Raw genomic sequence first — 24,893 nt, forward strand, 5'->3', positions numbered from 1 at the left:
TACATGGTGTTTATTTCCTCTCTAACTATTCCTGGAAGCTGCGTGTCTTGGGTCATTATTCTCAAAGCTTTAAATGATAACAGAAGCTACTCTCAATGTTTGTTTTTACAGTCTGTACTTTTAGATGGTTTTAAATTTCTGAGAACTTTATTTCTAGAACATCATACCTCTGGTTCCTCCAATTTTACCCATCTCTGACAAAGTTATTACAGACAAAATCATACTTGTTTTTCCCTTGGCACTTTATCAATTTCCTTTTATCACTTCTCTTCTTCTCCCCAATCTTTACAGAACAACCAGATAAAATGTTAAACTAATTATAGCCCTTCCCAGTTCATAGTAGTTTGGTGATTTTATTTTTACTTGAAAATAGTCACAATTTCCTATCATGTCCTTTATGTCTTTTGTTGTCTAGTTTGCATGAGATTATGACCTCCATTTACATGAAAATTGCTTGTGCTTATTGTCCTCTTTTGTTTCTTTACATTTGGGTGTGTTCTACCTGAGATATGTGATCTTATATTGCTGTGGATAATATGTATTCCTCAAAGAAAAATTAGAGATGGAGAAATTTTCCCCATTTCATGTTCATGGCATAAACATGAAAGAATAGAGTTACACTAATAAAGGCAGAGTAATATAAAGTAAACACATTTAAGAATGTTCAACTGTTGTAGTCATCCAGTCTTCAAAAATAAAATTGTAGTCCTACTAATTCTGTTTTCCATAGGACCTAAGGCCATAACAATAGAAGAGAAAAAAATATCAGTAAGATGCTGTCATCAGAATTCTTGACTTATCAGCATTGCCATTTTCTTTTTTTTTTTTTTGGTTTTTTTTTATCGAGACAGGGTTTCTCTGCGTAGCTTTGCGCCTTTCCTGGAGCTCACTTGGTAGCCCAGGCTGGCCTCGAACTCACAGAGATCCGCCTGCCTCTGCCTCCCGAGTGCTGGGATTAAAGGCGTGCGCCACCACCGCCCGGCAGCATTGCCATTTTCTAAACATTTCCCTTTTTGACGATAACCTGACTTTATAGGGTAAGCCTTCTAAATCTTCCTAACTCTGTACCTGTCTATGCCAACAAACTTTCTGGGAAGGCTATGAAGTAACAATTGATAATTTGACTGAGACTCATTCATATAGTCCTTCACTTTTAAATTGTATTCATGTATATTTTATGCACATTAGTTTTTTGCCTGAGTGTATGTCTGTGTGTGAGTATTGGATTCCCTGGAGCTGGAATTATACAGACAGTTGTTAGCTGCCATGTAGGTACTGGGAGTTTAATCTAGGTCCTCTGGAAGAACAGCCAGGGTTCTTAACTTTTGAGCCATCTCTCCAGCCCCATATAGTCCTTTTAATTTTTCCATGTATTTCTAATATAAAATATTTGATATTTAATTACATAATCATATTTCCTATTATATAATTAAACTGTTTTTTAGAAAAGACTAAAAAGGGTCAAGTTTCACCAGACAATGGAAAAAAATGAAAATCACAGTAAAACAAACCTCTTTTGAATCATCACTCTAAAATAATTCTCTGGTACCTTTTTATTTGTTTGTTTGCTTGTTTGTTTTTTCTTGAGTGGCGAATGCCTTTTAATTTCATCAATGCTTGAGACTCTACCTTTGAGCCTCTCCCTTTCCTTTTTATCCATCATTTTCAAATTCTATCTTTTATCAATATTTTTGTGATCTGTTCTTCTCTATGTTTCTGCCCCTCTAAAACTTATATTACAACTCAGTCCTCCATATTAGTGGCCCTGTGTAGAGTGGCCTATTGAGAAGTGATGGAAACTTCTGCCTCGACAAATGTGATGGATATTATTATGAAAGGCCCTTACTTTGGAGAACTACTATGGAATACACCTTTACACTATGTAAATATATGTCAGTGTGATTGGTTTAATAAAGAAGCTGACTGGCTAATAGCTGAACAGGATGAGGTTAGGTGGGAGGACCAAGCTGAGAATGCTGGGAGGATATAGAGCAAAGTCTGGAGTAATGAGCAGCCACAGAGAGAATCAAGATGGACATGCCATACTGAGAAAAGGTACTAAGCCACATGGCAACGTGTAGTTAAAAATATGAATTAATTAAAAATGTAAGAGTTAGTAACAAGCCTGAGCTATTGGCCAAGCACTTATATTTAATATTAAGCCTCTGTGTGGTTACTTGGGAGTAGCTTGTGGGACATCAACTTCTGCCTACAGAAAACTGTCTGTCTCTTCCGTCTCTTCCCTCATATATGAAGGAAGTTCATTCATTTGGCTTTCTGACCCTCCTGCTATGTAAAGAAGCAACAACAAGGTGCCAGCCATTAACCACAGCTGCTAAGGTCTTTATCTTGGAATCCCTATAAATATGAGAAATAAAATTTTCCTAATCATGAACTACTTCACATAAGGTACTTTTTTATAACTTCAAATAATGAACCAAGATGCTCAATTATGATCAACCTTTAGGCCAGAAGCAGTGCCAGCAAAAATTCTAAATCTTAACCACTCTATTTTATCTTTCACATTGTTTTCAGGTAACCTCATAAAGAAGGACTCTATCGGCCGGGCGGTGGTGGCGCACGCCTTTAATCCCAGCACTCGGGAGGCAGAGGCAGGCGGATCTCTGTGAGTTCGAGGCCAGCCTGGGCTACCAAGTGAGTTCCAGGAAAGGCGCAAAGCTACACAGAGAAACCCTGTCTCGAAAAATAAAAAAAAAAAAAAAAAAAAAAAAAGAAGGACTCTATCACAGGCACTTAATAAATGTTTACGAACCTTCCCAGAGCATGCCAAACTTATCCCATCACTTTTATGTTAAATATAAAAGTTGAAGTACCATTTACAGTACATTTAGACCTGGCTTTTTCAGTGTTGTAATTTCCTGACACTCCCTGTGAACTCCAGACCAAGAAACAGTTTTCTGGAGAAATTACAGCTGTCACATATCTATATCCAACAGACAAACTAATATATTCTTTAGCAAAGGTCACCAGAAGGAACTAAAATTTGAAGATATTAACAAAGCACAAAGCAAGAGTGTCTATTATCCACAGAAAGAAAAATCAGAATGTACTTTCTGGAGAAACACCCAGAAATAAATTAATAAGACACATGGCCTGCAGTAATTGGATGTATATGTCATCACATTGAGTTGATTGTTGATTGAGTTGATTAGTTGTTCTATCAAAATAATTTGAAATGAAGTTTAGAATAATATAAATTTGCATAGATTATCCTGGATCAATGACATCACAGTAATTCAGCTATGTTGTCAGTTCTCTTGTTACTAACATAATTCTAAAACCAAATGTGTTTTTTTTTCCCACAGCAATAACCAATTGTCCAACTTGTAGCTAGAAGTGTTCCTGTTTCTCAGCTGGCCAGCCAGCAGTTGGGACAAATCTCTCCCAATCATGTCCCCCAAGTAAACACACAGAAGCTTATATTAAGTATAATTGTTTTGCCATTAACTCAGGCTTATTACTGACTAGCTCTTACACTTAAATTAACCCATAATTCTTATTTATGTTTAGCCATGTGGCTTGATACCTTTTCTCAGTTCTGCCTTGTCATCTTGCTTCCTCTGTGTCTGGCTGGCGTCTTCTGACTCAGCCTTCCTCTTTCCAGAATTCTCCTCTCTGCTTGCCCTGCCTATACTTCCTGCCTGGCTACTGGCCAATCAGCATTTTATTTATCAACCAATCAGAGCAACACATATTCACAGCATACAGAACGACATCCCACAGCACCAACTGTCTAGATATATGACTTTCCAGTTCAATTCAAATCAGACTGTAATTATTCACAGTTAACTTCATGCTCCACTGTCAAGAGCTCAGTGTCTTCGACCTCCCACCCCCAGCAAAACCTTTCTCCTAATTCCAGTCTCAAGAACGGGGTAAATAAAGTACAAATATCATGCTGACTTGTGTACAATGTTGAGGTCCCAAATAACAACCAGGGCACAGGTTTGGTAATTTGATAGAATGGCTTACAGGAGTGAGAAAACAATTAACTTACTGTCATCTGTTTGAAGGAGAGCACTAGCCTAACCAACTCCATTTTATTCCTATCTTTCTCTGTTTTGCCAGTCTAATTTTTTTTCCTCCCAAATCATCATTCTTCAGTTATCTTGGATTACAAAGTCTGACCAGCAAACAGGTTTACAACAAAGGACTGAAATCATCTCCAATTAACTGCAAATCTTACAGGAGTTAATGACCCCATAATGTGATCATCCAAAATGGGCAGCATTATCTCATGATAGAAACTGAAGCTGCACTTCAGGGAACAAAGAATCTTCACAAAGGAAACAGAGATCCTCACAAGTGATGACAGTAATAATAGCTGTAGAACTTCCTCTCACAACCAGAACTGAGACAATGAGCAGTCAGTTCCTTTTAGCAACATGTCAGTGATACCTGCCCCAGCCATGACCTTTGTTTTCTTATCCTACAAAAATCTCAAAGTTCCTATCATTACCTAGAAGACTAACTTGCAAAGGCACTGATCCTTTTTATTTACTTTGCCCAACATAGCCATATTGATTAAACTTCATTTATCTGCTCTCACTCACCACTTTGGTGCATTGAGAGAGGGAACTGAACCTTGCCTGTTGGGACTCCCAGAAATGGAATTTTGCCTTAAAACTCTGGTAACCTCTTTAATCCCAAGGATACTGATACACTGGACTCCAGAAGGGATCTGAGCACAGGAGCTTCTACCTTTGTGGAATAAATATATCCTACCTTCTCAACCTCTTGACATACAAATTTGCTTATCAACTAAGAAGCTCCTAATACACCCTAAGAGTTTAGGGACAATTATAAAGAATCATTACACAGACAGGATTAATTACATTCTTATCTATTAATGATTGATTTAGTATCTGGAACCCCTCTTCTCTCCAGAGGCAGGAGTGGGTCTGTGAGAATTTGTCACCCAGGTACCTAGTGGAGCACTGAAATAATAAGGCCTTAGGATTACAGCTTTATAACCTCATAGTTTCCCTCTGGAGGCCTAGTTGTATCCTAAACCAACCAAACCAAGCCAACAAAACCCCACATCATTAACATAAAGTCACAGCAAGTTGGACTTGTCTCATTAACAAAATAATGGACACTCTTCTCATCCTAATCACTAGGTAAATTTCAAACACTACAGAAATTCCTATGTCTGGAACCAGGGACAAACAATAAATATGTAAAGAAAATATGTTCCTATCAACTCTTTCCTCTAGAAACGACAATGTTCTAAGAACTTTAAAAACTCTGAAGGCAAATTTCTAACACACACACACATACACAGAGAGAGTGAGATACAGAGAGAGAGTGAGTGAGAGAGAGAAAGATTCTATCATAGTATAGATGAATTTGATGTTTAATGTTAAAACTCTTATCAAATAGATTTTTTTAACAAAGAAGCAAATTAATAAATTAATAGTGAAATTTATATCACTGGTCCCAAGTATATAGATGTTTATAGCATAATTACAAAAATATTTTCTCAATTATAATAATAGTTTTAAGGCACCATATAACAATGGTAATGGATATTTCATTACATGATTAAATTTGTATTGTGTAAAATCATTAAGCAAAAGTCAATGGGCTACTTAATTAAATATCTATCATAAGTAATTAATTTTAAATACTTTTTTCATTTAATCCTAACATTAAACATTTAATATAGGTGTTATTACATCTATTTCACCTAGGAGAATTGAGACTAATAAGTTTAAATAATTTTCTATGGAAATGGACCTAGTCAGAAGGTAAACTTATACCCAGAATCAGTACTCAACAATTTCAAAATGCAGATAATGATAACTATCTACTGTGGTTTGAATAACAATGGCCCCTATAGTCACAAATATTTGAATTTGTACTCATCAGGGAGTGGGCCTAATTGAAAATATTGAGGAGGTGTGCCTTTGTTGAAGGAAGTATATCACTGGGAGTGGGCTCTGGGATTTCAAAAGCCCACACTAGGCTCAGTGTTGCACTCTAAGCCCACAGAAAAAAATGTAACTCTAGGCTACTGATCCAGCACCTGCCTGCATGCTGCTATGCTCCATGCTATAATGATAATGGACTAAACCTCTGAAACTGTAAACAAGTCCCCATTTAAATATATTCTTTTATAAGAGTTGCCTAGTCATGGTGTTTCTTCACAAACATAGAACAGTGACTAAGACAATATCTGACACAGTTCATATGATTCTTAAATCAGAGGGTGTATTCCATTCACCCATCACGGGATTCAGTTCACATTATGCATTGAGAGAATCGTCCTTCTTCCCTACTTTCAAGGCTATGTCAATACACAAAGGTTTTTAGCTGTTCTAAAACAATCTATACACTTGATAGGTCCTGTTTAAATTTTATGATCATGGGTTATAGATTCCAATGCCTTTTTTTTTCACCCTTTCATTGAAAATAGATTCTCACAAAATATATCCTAATTATGGTTTCCCCTCCCTCTATTCTTCCCAGTCCTTCCCCTCCTCCTCTCCTATCCATATATACTCCCTTTCTGTCTCTCATCAGAAACATACAGGCATATAAAGGATAATAATAAAATATAGCAAAATAAAATATAATAAGAAAAAACAAAACTATCACAACAGAGTTGGAAAAGACAAACAGAAGAAAGCTCAAAAGAAGGCCCAAAAATCAGAGGCCAACTCATTCACACACTAAGAAATCCCATAAAAATACTGAACTGGAAGTCATAACATATATATGCAGAGGACCTGGAGCAGACCCTGCAGGCTCCATAATGTGAGGCAGTTCCAAGCTGCCTCATTCTCTGTAAATCCATATGAGTTTTAATCATATTGCCATAAAGGACCACATTTTTTAGATGTTCTCCATCTCCTTTGGCTCTTACACTCTTTCTAGCTCCACTTCCATGGGCTTCCCTGAGCTCTGAGGAGACAGACGTGATGGAGACATCTCACTTAGGGCTGAGTGTTCTAAGTTTTCTCACTCTGTGTATAATGTCTTGCTATGTTTCTTTGTGTTTATTCCCATTTGCTGTAGGAGGAAGCTTCTCTGATAATGGCTGAGGAAAGCATTGATCTATGAGTATAGCAGAATGTCATTAGGAGTCATTTTATCACTATATTTTTATTTTTTTTTTAGACCAGCAGCATTTGGTTTTACTTTACACCTTGGTTCTTGGCCACCAAAGCAGTTTTGGGTATAAGTTCTATCCAGTGAAGTGGGTCTTAAAACAAATCAGCTATTGGTTGGTTACTCCCACCTCTTTGTGCCACCATTGCCTACCATATCTTTCAGGCAAGACACCATTACAGATCAGAGTGTGTGCTTGACTTTGTGTTTACATTTCTCTTTTGACAGCCTGTGTGCTGCTATGCTTCTAACCATTATGATAATGCACTAAACTCTGAAACTGTAAGCAGGCCCCAAATTAAATGTTTTCTTTGTTAAGAGTTGCCTTGGTCTTGGTGTCTCTTCACAGCAATATAATTAAGACACATAGTAATATCATAAGCTACATTCATAAGAGCTCACCAACATAATTGTCCAAACATGAAATGAACAAGGAAGACACTACTAAAAATGCCACATTTGACAAAGAAAAGCCCAAAATGAGGCTTCAACCAAACACGAAGAGCTATAGGGGACTGATGAAAGCTGGGACCTGGAGACAGCATTCCTTAGGGAAGAGTACACCAACTGGTTGTCCAATGTCAAATGTCAGCCTTGAAACATACATACAAGTAGTATTATACAGACTAAACAGAATATATTTAGTAACGTGTATATATACATATACAATAACAATTAGTGTGGGAAAAAGTCGAGAATTTGAACAAAAGTGGGGAAGGATGTATGGGAGAGCTTGGAGGAAGGAAATGAAGGGAGAAATGTTATAATTAAATAATGAACTGAAAAATAAATAAAATAATTTAACTTGGGAAAAGAAAAAAAATTAGATTTAGAGGATGTCTTCCAGGCTAAAGACATAGCCTGTAAGAAGTATCTAAGCTATTACATATCTGGATTTTTGAAAGAAATTAATTGTATGGATTCTTGTAAATGCTAATACTTCATAAAAGCATAACAGTAAAGGTTGAAGAATACAGAAAAAAGTCCCAAGAAACATTTATGTGTATCTCAAAGGATTTAGACTGACTTCTCTGGGCTGCTGCATATCATATAAATTGGATATGGTACAAATTATTTTTATATTTATCATCTGTCATATATATCTTATGTATGCATTTTATTATACATAATTATGTAATATGTGTAGATGTAGCATGGAGATTCATTGTGCATAGAATAAATAAATGAATGAATGTGTTACTACAGGATTATTTCACTAAAGATTGTTCAGCCTAGAAAGACTAAAATTTGAATGGAATACCTTGGCAGTCTCATCATATAAATTATAATTAAATGAAACGGGGATGTTGAATGTATTACAATGTTACTTTAAGATAAAAAATTAAGATTAATTTAGTTAAGGACATGAGAATAATAAGCAATATTTGTTATGACTGAAAAAAGATAGATATTTGTGTATGCACATGCATGTATGTGTTTGTATATGAGCATTTTTTTATAGTAGGAAAAAACTCACAGGTTCTCATGTAAACTTGTTATAATGAACATATCTTTAAGGTAGTATACAAATGAGCTCAGTATACAGATAGTTATATAGACAAATTTATTGTTCAATAAAAAGGTTATGTGTAGAGTCTAAAAAATGTTTTTAACCATAACCGTGAATAAGTCAATCAAGGAAATAAATCTAAGTCAGTGATGTTTAGTAACAACATTTTATTAGAATAATCTAGGAAATTTTAGAATTTAGAATTTTCAGGAATTGGGGAAATATCTTCATAAACAGTTTGCTGTGAAAACATTGGGACCTGAATTCTCACTCCTAGGACACCTATAAAAAGGCAGGCAAAATGATAAGTATTAATAGGCTCACAAAAGGCAGAAACAGGCAGGTCCTAGAACTCATTGGTCAGCCAGCCTAGACAAATTTGTGATGTTTATGTCAGTGAGAGTCCCTATCTGAAAAACTAAAGTGATAATAAACATAATCAGTTGATCAGGAAAAACATTGAATGTCACTCACTGGTCACATGTACATGCTTATCTCTGCACACATAGCATACATTCACAGGAACATACACATACAATATAAAAATAAAAAGCAGAATATTCATTTATGTAAAATCCAGAAATGTTTTCATTATAATAATTTAGGTTTTCTTTAAAATCTGAGAAGGTAGGCTGGAGAGATGGCTCAGCCATTAAGAGCACATGCTGCTTTTCCAGAGGTCCTGACTTCACTTTCCAATACTCACAACAGGTAGCTCATGACTGTCTTTAAATCCTATGCCTATAGACACCCTGGGCCCCTACACTCAACTGCACATATCCACAAGTAAGTATACACACTAACACATCATTAAAAATAATACAAATAAATATTGTATTATGGTAAGAGAAGCTTACCATTTTTAAGAAATTCTCAGGTAAGAAATAAGCATTGAAGTTCAGTCTACCAAAGATGAAAGGAGAAAATAAATCCCTTAGGCTTTAATATAGAGTAACAGAGTTGTACCTTAGGCATGTGTACATCAGAAATACAATTCCTCTCAGTGGAATCAAAACTGAGTCCTGAGACATTCTGTTAATTTGATTTTGACAGTACAGGATTGTTTTTAAGATATAAATCCCTATAGTTTGGGGAGTACAATACTTTTCCTATTGCTTGCTCTTCAACACACAGACTCATACATATATCTTAAATTGTAAATGATAATATATAAATCTAATAATATACAGTTATTAATACAAATTAGCCTGACGTATCAGATGACCAAAAATTTCATATTTAAAATACAGAGAAAGTAGAAAATAAACAGACTCACAAAGTATATAACAACAGACTTCTAAGACATGAAGTTTAAAACAAATGATCTTAATACATTTAGGACAAGTATCAAGAACAGTGATTGTCACATAGATAAACAAGCTTGTGGTATCCTTTTATAAAGCAAATAGGATAAATGTATTTCTTAGAGATTTAAATACTCATAGAAAAATGAAATAAAGAAATGCCATTGAAAACAGTACAAGAATGAACTAAGACTTATAAATTATGGACAAAGGTAAACATATTTACTACCCTGCCTATTAGATGAGAAAAGATCACCAACCATTTCTCATAAATAACTAAGTACATGATTATTTCTCACTCTAAGAAACCTGTTTCTATTCTTTGCAAAATCACTCCTTAAAATCACAGAGTTAGCTTCAAGATTTTGCAGAATATGTTATTAGGGACTTACAGATAGAAATGTGACTTGAGAAATTAGCAAAAGCAGATGTAAATGAACGATGTACAATAGTAGGCACAGAGTCAAACCACACAGACTCCAGGAGAATGTTGAAACAAGCTCAGTTTATTCAGGAAGAGGCAAGCCTTATATACCCTCCAACCAACCCTTGGGGGAGGTCTGATGAATATGCATTTGCTGGTGTGGCATAGCTGCCTCTCATTGGTCCAGGTCATCTCCAGATCATGTTTCAGCTGCTGTTGCTAAGACCATCAGGCAGACCCAGGCTGGCTCTCAGAAAGTATCTTTTTTACTTGTTTGGGCGGTCTGGCCCTCAAGCCAGTTAGAGATGAGTCATCCTACATCTAACATTCTGATAACCTCTCATATATAATTTCACAACACAAAAATAGCATTTTACTTCAGGAAATAATAAAATACACTAACAATTAATTATATGTGCTACCCAAATTTGCCTCCATTTATTATTGTTGCTCCAAAAAGCCATCTATTGAAAGTGTTAGTAGTATCTGCTTGAAGCTACCTAATGAACAATGACATTTCACCCACTGTTTGCAGCTCTGAGGCCTGAAGGATGTGTAAATGGCTTACTTTGACACTCTATGAAAACTAAGAACCGGAGAACAAGTGGTTGAGCTGCATAGGGTGAAACAGCAGCATAGAAACCTAGAGACTAATTTCAAATTCAAGCACATATGAACATCACTGAGAGATGTTGGATCAATAATGAAAAAGATAATGACAGTTATTATTAATCTTAATTGTTTTAAACTGTTAAAAAGGAAAAAATATTCCATGTATTTACAGAAGAATAGGAAGGAGTTCATGGGATGTTTGAAGGAAGGAAAAAGAAGGAAGAAATCATGTAATTAAAAGAAAATCTCAAAAATAAACAGCAAAAACAAAAAAAAAAAAAGAAAGAAAAATACAGCAAAACCCCTATCTTGACCATTAGGAGATGTCCTTTCATAGGTCTTGTTTGAAGCAACAAGGGTGTTTATGTTTATTAAGTTTTAAATGACAATATAAAACAATGGATTTCATTATGACATGTTCACATATACATATCATAATCTTTCCTCATATTTACATTAATTTAGCCTTTTTATGCCCCCTTCTCTCATTAGTTCCTCTCTTCTCCCCTAAGTAGCCAATTTTATGATTTTATATCATATATTATTTTCCATTTACAAAAGAAAATTCAGTATTTGTCTTAATCTTACTTACTTCAATTAGCATGAAAATCTCCATGTCCATCAATTTTCTTGCAAATCACATTTTTGTTCTTCTTTACAACTGAATCAAACCACATTGGATATATATGGCACATTTTATTTATCTATGCATCAGGTGATAGACACCTAAACTAATTACATTTATTGGCTATTTATGAATATTGTAATAGATATTTTTATACAGGTATTTCTCTGCCTTGCTGATTCAGATTCTTTTGGTTATATACCTTGGAGTGACACAACTAGGTTACATGTTAGTTTAGTTTTAATTTTTTTGAGAATCTTCAAACAGGTTTTCATGGAGTTTACACTAATTCTTACCATGTAATATTATTGGCAAGCAAAAAGTTGTAGCACATGGTCATGAAAAAAATGGGGTAGAAGTAAGTGAACAAATGAAGTTAGAAAATGATGACGTTAAACTTTTTATCCTGAAATCTGTGTAAGAGAATAGGATGCCTATATTCTTGTTGGATGCATGTATCTGTTAGCCAGGGCCATAATCATTTGATTCTATTATCTTGGGTATAGGATATAAATGTGTTGCAGAAAGACTGTTCACCTAATGGTGGTCTGAGAACAGAGAATGGGAAACAGACTAATATCTCAGTTTTCCTCTCAAGGATATGAGACCAACCCTACCTCACAAGACCATGGCACCTGAAGTTTTCACTAATTCTCAATAGTTCCTCAGACTGAGCATTAAAACTTCACTTGATACATGGGTTATTTTTTCATCAGGAACATTCAAGATATAAAAGAATATATTTCCGCTACACAAAGCAAAATGCATTCAATCCATCTCTAAGATTTCTAAAATCTTAACAGTTCCAGCATTACTCAAATCCAAAGTCTCTGAACTCCAGCATATTCATCTCTTACCTCCCTTTTGTGCAAGAATTGAAATCCACAGATACTGATAATGAATCCATTTATTAAGAGGTTACAGTATGGAGTATCAACTCACTCATATAGGATAAGGTAAATCCATCATAGAGTCCTGGAAAGCTGAGAGCTGTTCCCATGATACTTCCTGCTGCCTGAATCAGTCTCCACCATCCAAGAATGCAAGAGAGAGAAGAGGCCCTGCATGCATGTTCATCAGGTTTTAAGCTAGCCAAGAGTCCTTGCCCTAGGGGCTGGTGCCCCGAAGTCATAGGTAGAACAAATATCCACTACATCTCCCCTATCTGTCTAAATAAGAAAGTTTAAAACCTAGTGCAAAACTATATACAATAGAAATGATTATCAAGTATTGTCCAGGAGAAGGAAAAGGTAATACATAAACAAAAATGTAAATACAACCAACAAGAACAACATCAAACAAGAAACACATACTAAATGCCCAAAAAAGTCCAGACCATAGGTAAATGACAAATTACAGAGATTACTCCAAAAGCTGTCCTATCCTGAAGAATCTAACTCTAGTACTTAACATGTTCTTAGCTAAGATGCTAGAGGATTCTAATTGTAACTATCTGGTCTTCAATCCCATCAAAGACCTGAGAAGGAAAATAATATTATGTGCATAAACTGGAAGTGTAAGCAAGGAACTTCTGAAATATAGAAAGAACTGACAGTAACAGTGGCAGCCTGGACAGTCACCTAATGTTTTGCAACACCATTCGGGCATCCATTTTTGGCTACAGGCCTAGAATATCTGACAGACCATTTTCAGAAGCAGGAATTTTGAAAGACCCCCTTACCCTGTTCTGGCAAGTTTCAGCAGTCACTTTCCCTTGTGTCCTGCTTGTCCAGAAAGGACAGTGTGCTTACTGTCAGCAGCCATGGCAAGGGCAGTTCTTTGCCCAGCAGGCCAGTTTTTTGCCAAGAAGAAGACAAATTTCCATATGGAGTTTCTTTGAAGCCCAACATTCTCTCAGGAATAGATTGGTGCTGCCAGGAGCAATCGTGTCTCACGTCAACAGAATTCTAAGTTATTAAAACATTTAAGTGCCATTTTCTCTAGGTTTATGAAGTGTTTGAAGATTATCTATCCATCTGACACACATTTCTGTATATCAGGAAAACCTGACTACATGACTATGATTATTACAAGCATGAATAACTATAAGCCTGTTGTTCTTAACAACCTAAATACCTAAAGGACCAAGGCTTCACATTACAAAAATTAAATAATCTGTAATCAGATGTACAATATAGGGACAATGACTTCAAAATTGTGACAATATACAAAATATCTTAATCAGAGGTAGAAATGTATAGTGTAATATGACAACAATATCTATAATCTGTATCAATATACAAAATATCCTTAAGAGAGGTAGAACATGCACACAGTATGACAAATACCATTTTACATTTGTATCAATATACAAAATATTTCAAACAGGAGTACGAACATATGTATAATATGGCAAATATCGTTTTGTATTTGTATTAATATACAAATTTTCTTAAACAGAAATAGAAAAATAATTTTATGTTTGTATCAATATACAAGAATCCATACCAATGTAAATTATCTAAAGTCAATAGTTACTGATTAGTTTACATGTATATACAATAATTTACTATATTATCCTATCCTACCTATTCCCTCTTTTTTTTTACTTTTCAAAAGGAGAATCCTGAGACTAAATTTTATTGTTCCATCCCCAACCCTATTACAACTTATAACCAACCCATAACAGGTGATAATTGTCCATAACCCTGAGAACGCAAAGGCTTTTGGGAGAGGGATGTCATTTTCTTAAAATTGTTTCCTGTGGTCTAGGAGGTGATGGTATCTCTGTGGGATCCTGTAAGAAAGCTAAAACAATGGTTAGTTCTCAAAAGGACTAGCTGCAATGTTCATAGCCAGTCTCAGAGTAATGGGTAAGGTTTATCTAGATAGAAGTGTATCATCTTGGAACTGTCCTGAAGAGTTTGTAGTCCAAAGCCTATTGTTGAGTGGTATTTATTGGCTCAATGGCATTATTATGGATTGAGAAGAATCATTGTTGTGGAGGCCCATCTTCCTTTTAGAGACTTCAGAGAATACTATTGGGAAGGTTTACTTTTCATTGAGAAAAACTTGAACATTACTAATAACAAAACAGAGCATTTAAATTTTAAAATGACATGACATGTACAGAAAGGATCTAAGGAATCAAGAATAAGGATGGAGAGAAATAGAATCTTGACAACAATAGTCCCTAGATTATTGACTTGCTTCTGTTCCACATCAGTTGGTTCTTCTGAAATGAGACAGAATCTCATAATTTTTCTCTTTAGCAACATGCTTTGGTTTAGAGAAGGAAAGAGCCATATTTCAATTCTGAAGCCAGTTTGATTTATAATTGAGTCAGGACCATAACTTTTCGGGAAGTAAGGAGATATTGGTGCTAGGAAGTGAGATATTACCCTACAGAGTATATTGGTACCAATAGATCCAATATTCTTTTCTTGTAATTTTTTTATATACTCTTCCTTTCTGCTTTTGACATCTAGATGTTCAAGGCCTTTTGACTTCTTGACGATAGGTAGTCCTATTATCATGTAAAGACAAAAACAAAACAAAACCAAAACAACAACAAAAAAACCCTTCCCCACCCCTTGTTTGGTGAGTTTTCTTTACAACTTGTAGAATTGTCAAATCAGTGGATGAGCTATCACTTCTCCTCATCAAGGGGTTTCTCCTGTTTGAATTGAATTTATTTTATTAATTTTGTTGGTATCAATAGCTTTTTTTCTCCTGTGGAAACAAAAGCAAAAACCCCTTCCCCAACATAGCATATATCCTAGTTTACATTCTGAGGTTAGCATATCATTGAAGTAGACAAGTTGATTTAGATCAGCAGGTTTTTTTTGTTTTTGTTTTGTTTTTTGTTATCCAATGTCTCTCAGCAGCTGTTGTTTCTTTCTCATTAGCATTAAGGAAATTCAAGGTCATTAAAACATTACATAATCAATTTCTAGGGGTCATTATTACCCCTTTCTGTTTATTTAGCATATCCTTCAGAGTTCGATTAGTTCTGTAACCACCTGCTCTGTAGGATTGTGTGCTATACCTGTAATATGCTTTATATTTTAATAAGAAAAAGCTGCTTTATTTTACTAGAGATATAAGATAGAGCATTTTCAGTCTTAATTTGTACAGGTAATCCCATGATGGCCATAACTTCTAATAGGTGTGTAATTACAGAATTAGCCTCTTCAGAACTCAAAGAAGTTGTACATTGAAATTCTGAGTAAGTATCAATGGTGGGTGTACATATTTTAATTTTTCAAAGTCTATAAAATGAAACATATCCATCTGCCAAATTTCATTTCTTTGTATACTTTCAGAATTACTTCATGCAGGTAATGGAATTTGGTTACAGAAGAAACAAGTGCAAAATTTTTTTTAATGATTTTCTTGGCTTGTTGCCAAGTGATGGAAAAGTTCTTTTTCAAAACTTTGCTATTTACATGGTGGTTTTTTGTTTTTTGTTTTTTTTTTTATAAAATTCTGAGGCCTCTAGCACATTTCCAATCACCTTGTGCTAGTGGACCTGGCAGACCCATGTGGGATTTGATGTATGTTATATAAATAAAATGTTCCCTATTTCTGATCATATCCTGTAGTTGTATAACTAGTGAAGTTAATTCTGTTTTGTCACAAATAAATTCAGCATTCAATATGTTTCAATATGTAAAACAACTCTTTCTGCATATTGAGAGTCAGTAACTATATTGAGAGGTTCTGTGAAGTCCATGAGTATCATAAGAATGGCATACAATTCTGACTTTTGTACTAATTGCAAGGGTTTTGAACCATTTTTCTTTAATCTCCTGATTTATATCCTGCCTTTCCTGATTTATTTGCATTGGTATAAAATGTGGGGACTCCAGAGATTGTTTTTTGTTGTACAATGTGAGGAAGGACCCAATTGGTTCTTTTTAATTAATTCTATCATCTTGCTTTTGGGAAAACAGTTGTTAATCTCTCCCAAAAAGTTACTGAAGGCTCTTTGTCAATATTCATTATCTTTCCATAAAGAGGAGATTTCCTCATTAGTAAAAGGAATTAAAATTTCTGCTGGGTCCATTCCTGTCAATTGATGAAGTCTTACTTTTCCTTTTAAAATCAAATCAGAGATCTTTTTCATATATGTCTTTAATTTTTTTACTTAGTTTACATGGCAGAAATATCCATTTCAGTACAATATCTTCCCTTTGCATCAAAATCCCCATGGGGATAGTCTGGAGGGTAATATGACCAGAATGCACTTAAGTTCTGGATTCACACAATCCATATGTGCCTCTTGTATTTTCTTTTCTATTAGAACCAATTCCTTCTCAGCTTCAGTTGATAATTCTTTTGGACTATTTAAGACTTTGTCCTTTCCTAGGGTACTGGCTAAATGTACTAATTCATCTTTAGGTATCCCAATAGTGGTCTGGAAGTTGGAAATGTTTCCTAACAATCTTTGAAAATCATTAAAACTCTGCAATCAATCTCTCCTGATTTGTACCTTTTAGGGGTCTAATTTTTTGTAGACCTATTTTATATCCTAAGTAGTTAATAGAATCTCCTCTTTGTATTTTCTCAGAATTACTTTGTATTTCCCAGTGAGGCAGAACATTCTTTACTTCTTCAAACATGCTTTCTAAAGTATCTAACTTTGAATCAGCTAATAAGATATCATCCATATAATGGTAAATTATAAATTGTGGAAATTGTACATCAATTATTTCCGATGGTTTTTGCACAAAATATCGGGACAGGTTGGGGCTATTTAACATTACCTGTGGGAAAACCTCCCATTGATATCTTTAGACCAGCTGAGAATTATTATATGTACTGTGAAGGCAAATTTTTCTCTATCTTTTTCTTGTAGCAGTATAGTAAAGAAACAGTTATTTAAGTCAATAGCTGCGAAAGGCCACTCTTTAGGTAACAGAGAGGGCAAGAGCATCCCATTCTGTAGAGAGACCAGAGGCTGAATTACTCTGTTTATGGCTCTCAGATCTTGTCAGCATTCTTTATTTTCCAGATTTTTTTAAAATAACAAATACAGGAGAATTACAAGGCCTGGTAAATTCTTCAATATGTTGATCATTTAACTGTTCTTGAACCAGCTGTTCTAAGGCTTGTAGCTTCTCTTTTGTCATAGGCCACTGCCCAGATAGGCTTGTCAGTTAGTTATTTTAAGTGCAGGGCTACTGATACATCTGTGAGTTCAATAGCTGTTGTGCTCTGTCTATATACAACCTGAAAGGTTGGTGGCTATTTTTTATAGTGTCTTATAATATTATTCCCAGAAGCATGAGTTGGTTTATGGTCTGCTTCTGAGATTGGAGGAATATTAATCTGGGTATTTCATTGCCATAGCAGATCATGACCCCATAGATTCACTGCTACATTAGCCACATATGGCCTCAGCCTTCCCCTCTGTCTGGCCCTATGCATTCAACCCATCTCATGCTTTGTTTTAACTGTGATAGGATTCCAATGCCTAGAAATTAAATATCTACCTCCTAAAGAGGTCAATTCAGATGCCATGATTCTGGTGTAATTATAGTCATGTCTGCACCTGTGTCCAGTAAGCCTTCAAGTATGGGGTTATTTATTCATACCCTTAGCTTTGGTCTTTGTTCATTTATGGAGGTCTAACAAAATGTTCATTTTATCATGTTTCTTGCAATTTTTTATTCATCTACTAAAGCTGTTCTATCATCTAGTGCAGTATGATTTTTTTTTTATGTTAGGTACTGGATTATTTAATTATCCTAGGGAAGAGTTTCCTCCACAGTGACTGATAATGACTGGACCATATTCAACTTGGGGGCCTGTAAGAGGCTCTTCAGGGCATTACCTGATGGGAAAAGGTAGCTTTTTATGTCTCTTGTTGATCTGCTTTCATTTGTCCAATGTTGGCCTTTGCCACATCTTCTATATAATCCAGAAGGTTGGGGCCTTCTGTTTGGGTCATCTTAGAAGAAGCATTTCTTCTAGAAGTGCCCTATGTACAATTTCTTCTTATATGGACTGGTTTACCACAGTTAAAATATTTGGCTCTTTGATGTCTCTTTATATCTTTGTAAATTGCCTCTCCTATCCAATCCTCATTACCATAGTTAAAAGGCTCAACATTGATGGTATGTTGGATCCATCTTTTATGGTGCTCATCTGACCTTTAAAGTCACAGGTATATGTTTGCATTCTAAATTTGCATTTTCAATGATTAAAGATTGAATTAGTACTAGTCTAACCTCTTGATTTGATATCGCTCTGTTTACAACTTTAGTCAATCTTTGCAAAAAGTCAGCAAATGTTTCTTTAGAGCCCTGTATAAATTTATTAGTATATAGCTCAATTGATTTTCCAGGTTCTGGAATCTTTTCCCAAGCATTTAAGGCTGCCATATGGCATATTAATATGATGTGCTCATCAAAGGTAATTTGTTTATTTACATCAACAAAACAGGTCTCATCAAGAATTTGATATTGGGACATCTGAAAACCTCTAATCTTACCTTGCTGTTCAAGGGCCTTAGCTTCTTCTCTCAACCAGCTTTTCCATTGTAATTGTTAACTGTATTCTAATACTGCTGATTGATTCCATCCCATTTCTAGATGACCACATATTTATCATCTGTTTCACATATGTTGAATATATACCATAGGTGACTATAGCTTCCTTGATGTCTTTTAAATCTCTGATATGTGTAGGCTACCATTGACATTCTGTATATCCTTCAGGATATTTAGCATTTGCTGACTTTTTATAAATAGTAACAGGATATACCATAGCATGGGAACTTGCAACTTTTGGTAAGTCATCTCTAACTCTGTATGGTACTGGTGATGTTATTTCTCCTCTAACCTCTTCCACCCCATGTTGGGCACCAGATTATGCAGGAATTGAAATTCACAGATACAAATAATATATCTATTTATTGAGAAGTAATATGGGGTATCAACTCACTGATACAAGATAAGGCAAATCCATTGTAGAGTCCTGGAAGGATGAAAGCTAGTCCTACCCTGGTTCCAGCTGCCTGAGTCAGTCTCCACCATCCCAAAATGTGAGAGATAGAAGGAGCCCCATGTATGTGCTCTTCAGATCTTAAGATAGAGCCTTAAGACCCTAGAGGCTGGTACCCCAAGGTCATAGGTTGAACAAATACCTACTACACCCTTTTTTAAATAGAAAAATAAAAGTTTCATAGTTCTATGATACTATAATATGGTAAACAAGAAGCTCACATCTCTACTCCAAAATGATGGGATATAATTGAAGAAAGATAGTATTGAGCACCAAAAGCCACAAAAACTGAGCTTGGTAGATGCTAAATCCTGTGTCTGATATCCCGACCAGAGACTGACAGAAGGGCAGTGGACTTGGGTAGAACTGATCCTGCAACTTTGGTGGTTTTAATCCCCATGACCACGTTTTTGACTCTGTTGATTGACACTTTCCTTGGCAAGTGTTTCATATTCCTAATATTTCTAACTGCTTAGAGTCTCCACTGAAGTTTTGGCTTCCTTTATTATCCTGTCAGAGACTGCTAGCAGGGACTCAGACTCAGCCGCACAGTTCATGACATCCCAGTTTTTACCAGAAATCTTGGTTAAAGACTCCATGACTCAATGATGCCTCAGTGAGACTACTAAACTCTTATATTTTAGAAAACTAGAAAAACAACCTCATGGAGATGATGTCATTGTTTGTCAGCAATGTCACCAGTACCTCTGCTACTGGACCATGGTGGCAAGACCTGCTGTGCATGTCTTGGTGGTAGAACATAAAGACATTAAATCTCAGGGAAACAATTACCTAATTACTTCTGTATAGCAAAGTGTCATAGACTCTTTTTTTCCAACCAAAGTGAATCTGTAATTTTATTGTGCAATGGGCATGCTCTTTTTAATTCCTGAAGTATTCTTAATGCCTTTACAACCTACAAATTAAACTGTTTGCAACATTTAGAGATTTCCCAAACCTTCTTTTTCAACAATTCCCATATTCTTTCCACAACTCAATTCTAAAAGCTTCTGAAATAATGTGTAAACTAAACACAAGATTCTGTTTTCAGCACCACTATTCATTTTTGTAAATGTGATAACAGAGGTTAAGTAAACCATAAGGGAAAAAAGTACATTTTGCCTCATGATTCCTATTCATTCTTGTTTGCATTGTCATTTTGGGGTCAGTAGTAAGGCATGGACATTTTTCTAAAGAAACTGTTTATTCATAGAAGTCAGGAAGTAGATTGAAAGAGGGATAAATTATCAATTTAGTGTCCCCTTCAAGCAAGCTGACTCAATGAGCTAATTTATGCCCCCCTAGGTTACTACCTCCTTAGGGATCTGGCAGCAGGAAGAGACAAAAAGGCTTCAGCACAAGAAATTTTAAGAAATAGTCATGTTCCAAACCACATATATGTAATGGCCAGTGAATGTGTTCAAGAAATAATCTAACCTGTTTTTCATTCCGGTCTTTCAAGAACATGCCTAGTGATGATGCATCCGTGAACATGTTTTCCTTTTAAATTGGGGAAACTGAAGTTTAAAGGAACTACATTATGCAAATGTTCAGAGTTAATCAAAAGTAAGAAAAAAAGAACATAGATGAATGATTAAGTGGTGTCAAATGACATGTTTTATTAGACATGTTACATTATGTTACCTTATAGAGGAGTCATGAAATAACCATAAGAAATCTTTACACCTAGAGAAATTCTGCATATAGAATATTATTTGTAAGATTTTCTTTGAATATGTAATTGTTAAACTAATGATATATATTTTCCCTTTCAAACATGGGTCTCGCATATTAGGATATCTGTCTTGAAAGAGTTCTTGTAAATAGTATTTGCAATGAGTGCCAATGGGTCAATGGCAGGAATAAAACAATTCAACCCAATCTGCATATTTCACCCAGTTCATAAGTTAAATTTGGTATGTATCCAAATTAGTGCTTTCATGTGTTCTATATAAAACTTGTTGACCTCAACCTGTAGTCTCATGTGGGCTAATTTCTTGCTAATTTCCAATGTTTCACAAGGAAGTCTCTAATTAAAACCTTATGACCCCATACACAATTTAACCCAGTTTAAAAGAACATTGGGAAGACCACAGATTTCACTGAGGAGTGAATTGCCCTTTTAAAGAAAAAGTTGTAAATTTAATGTAATAAAGAGGATGTAAAAAGCATTGAATGGTTTAACAAAGAACACAGTTTTAACTATCAATTTTGATGACTTTAACAATAAAATTTTGGGAATATAGACACCTGCACAACTTAGTGGTTCATCAAAATTATATTCATGTGGTCCAGTAGAAGAAATTCCAGTTGAAATACATGTTTTCATCACCCAACCTCTTACTCCTTTCATATTCACAGACATATGCAACTTTGTGGATGGTGCTAATCTCATTCTAGATTATGAGCTGATTAAGGGAAATGCTTTTGGACACTTTGTTTAACTTTATTCTTAATTGTAAAAGGTTTGTGTGAGATTACTTATAATGATTTATAAGTGAGTATATGTCTGCCTAGATGAGGAATTTATTCTGTAAAACTCTTGACAATTGAACAATTGATCATTCAGCTTTCCTGAGGTGGTCACTCTATAGAGAACAATTGTCCCACCATATGCTGCAACTTGCATTGATTGGTCCAATGTCTTTTTTCATGAAAAAAAAATGTATACACACACAAAGCTTTTTCCATCTAAACAAACTTGATCATGCTTAAAGATAGAGTGTGTAACTTTCCTACATAATTCTCTCCATGTAAAAAAAGATATAAAGATTATATCCAGAAAATAACATGTTTTTTTCTTTGGGGTAAGCAACTTAAAGTGAAACAAGTTCATATAATTAATAAGATGTTGTTTCACTAAAGAGGGAAACTCAGTGGAGCATTTTAGCTGCATGCTCCAATGCATGCATTTGGAGGACATCTCACCAAGAAGAAGATTTAGGAAAATTGTAGGAGTGTTAGAGTCTCCAACAGATGGGATATGGTAAATTCCAAAATGAAGAAAAAGATTGACAAAAAATATAAAAGTTACACATATTTAAAAAGCATTTAAAATAAAACTGTATGGGTTGCAGCATATTCTTTTGAATCATGTCAACAGTATTTTAAATATATTTCTTCCATTAAATAAGAACACCTAATCAAGTAAAGTAAATATCCAAATTGTTTTATGTGATTATTCAACTATATTGAAATTCACATATAAGAGTAAGGATAAGTGATTAGCTTATGTAAACAGAAATAAATCATTAAGTCACACTCTGAAAAACAGAGGATGAAAGATTTAGGATAGAATCCCATTGAACCATGCAAACATGCTTATAGTAAGATTAATTATACACAACATCCAAAAATAATCTAAGCAGTAGGATTTTAATAAACAAGAGATGATAACTATGCAATCTGTGAAACTCAGAAAATGAAATATTAAACTTATTTTGATTACTGCTGCCATTAGCTACCTCCCCATGTGTATATAATCAAAATTTGTATAAATGCAATCTTACCACTGCTTTTGTTATCAAGATTTTATTTTTATGTATTCCTATTTAAAACTAGTTTATATACAGCTACTACAGTCCTTACTACTCCTCTAAAATTGTTTTCATGTTGTTTATAAAATTGCTACGTCAATGCAAGCTGATTTTTCAATTTGGATGGAATACTTTTGTCTCTTGCTGTTATTGATCAACCTTCTTCTTGATAATTTTATAGTTAGGTTCAAGGAGTTTTCATTTTTCTGCTTCTTATTCCCTCCTTTCTTGAAAATGTTATCATTAGGTTCAAAGATGTTTCAGTGTATTGCTTTTCATCCTACAATACTTTAAACATATTTTCTTTGTTATTTGTTCTTTTATATGAAGCAAACTTATTCTAGTATCTCTCTTTGTAAAAAATAAAAAAATTAATAATAATCAGTCTTTAGTATAAGTCTCTATTTCTAGACATTGAGTCAGCTTCTAATCCCTTATCTCCAACTCTCCTTCAGCATCTGAAGTTACATATCAGGATATAATCATACAAAATTAAAAGGTGTTAAGAGTTTCAAGTGACCTGGGGATCATCTAGTCAAATTCTCAGTTCAAGATAGGGATAATTTATAATGGAATATATACTATACAGAGGTGTTCAGGGAAAAGGCAAGCATGTACATACTGCATTCTCCAGTGTCCATATACTCTGCAATATATCATCTTATCAGCTTCTTTTCTCACCTCATACTCAAAGGAGTCTCATGTTCTGTCTACATGTATATTTTTGATTGGTTCATAATTTCAGATAAACTTCATAATTTGTAGATGAGTGTTTACTAAAAAATGACATTTAGAGAATTGCATTAAGTGGCCGGGCAGTGGTGGCACACTCCTTTAATCCCAGCACTCGGGAGGCAGAGGCAGGAGGATCTTTGTGAGTTCGAGGCCAGCCTGGTCTACAGAGTGAGATCCAGGAAAGGCACAAAGATATACAGAAAAACCCTGTCTTTAAAAACCAAAAAAAAAAAAAAAGAGTATAATGTTTGTTCAAAATATTATAGTTAGCAATTTCTAAAATGGGTTTCCACTCATGACTCAGCCTTTTTTTTTTTTTTTCCTTTAGCTTTGTTTATCTTCATTGCTCTGTTTTGGAAATATGTCTGATTTTGTCTTTGCTACAAATTTACATTCAGTACAATAAAGACAATAATTTATATAGGTCAGAATGTTGTTATAAATAATTGAAATATTCCAGTAGATTGTGTGTTGTAAAAGAAATAAGCTCTCAATAAACCTTGAGCCTCACTGTGGTGCCTTATCTGAAGTTACATCTAGACTTGAAGCCTCCCCTTCTGTTGATGAAGGGTTCAGACCTACTTCATCATCTGAATCTCCCTACTGTGCTATAAAGGGCATGAACAAGGTTTTATTTAACTAGTGAATCCCAGTATTTATTACTAAGCCTGCCACACAAAACAAATTTAACTTCATGGAGAAAAAATGAATTTAATAATACATTGTTCTGAGTTGCTTTGTGAGATCCACACTATAGTTTTACACACAGAATTGTCTTTTAAGTAAATGAAGATGAAATAGTATGAGGGAAATTACTTGAGGAAGAAATGAGTGTTGGTAAATATCTGAGAGTATCTGCTGGGTGTGGGGTGGACCACTGCTATCACCTATATGGCATTCTTTTTGCCCAATGCATTTGAGGACATGTTTCCTCAGACTTTATTATAGAAAGACCACACATAAGAGGTGGTAAGGATTAAAAATATCAAGAAAGTATATATTTTATTGTTATTCAAGTAGATCAGGACATGGAAATATGTTAATATGCAATGGCTGTTCAGAG

The sequence above is a fragment of the Peromyscus leucopus genome, chromosome 22 (genome assembly GCF_004664715.2).
Source record: "Peromyscus leucopus breed LL Stock chromosome 22, UCI_PerLeu_2.1, whole genome shotgun sequence".
Classification (NCBI taxonomy): domain Eukaryota; kingdom Metazoa; phylum Chordata; class Mammalia; order Rodentia; family Cricetidae; genus Peromyscus; species Peromyscus leucopus.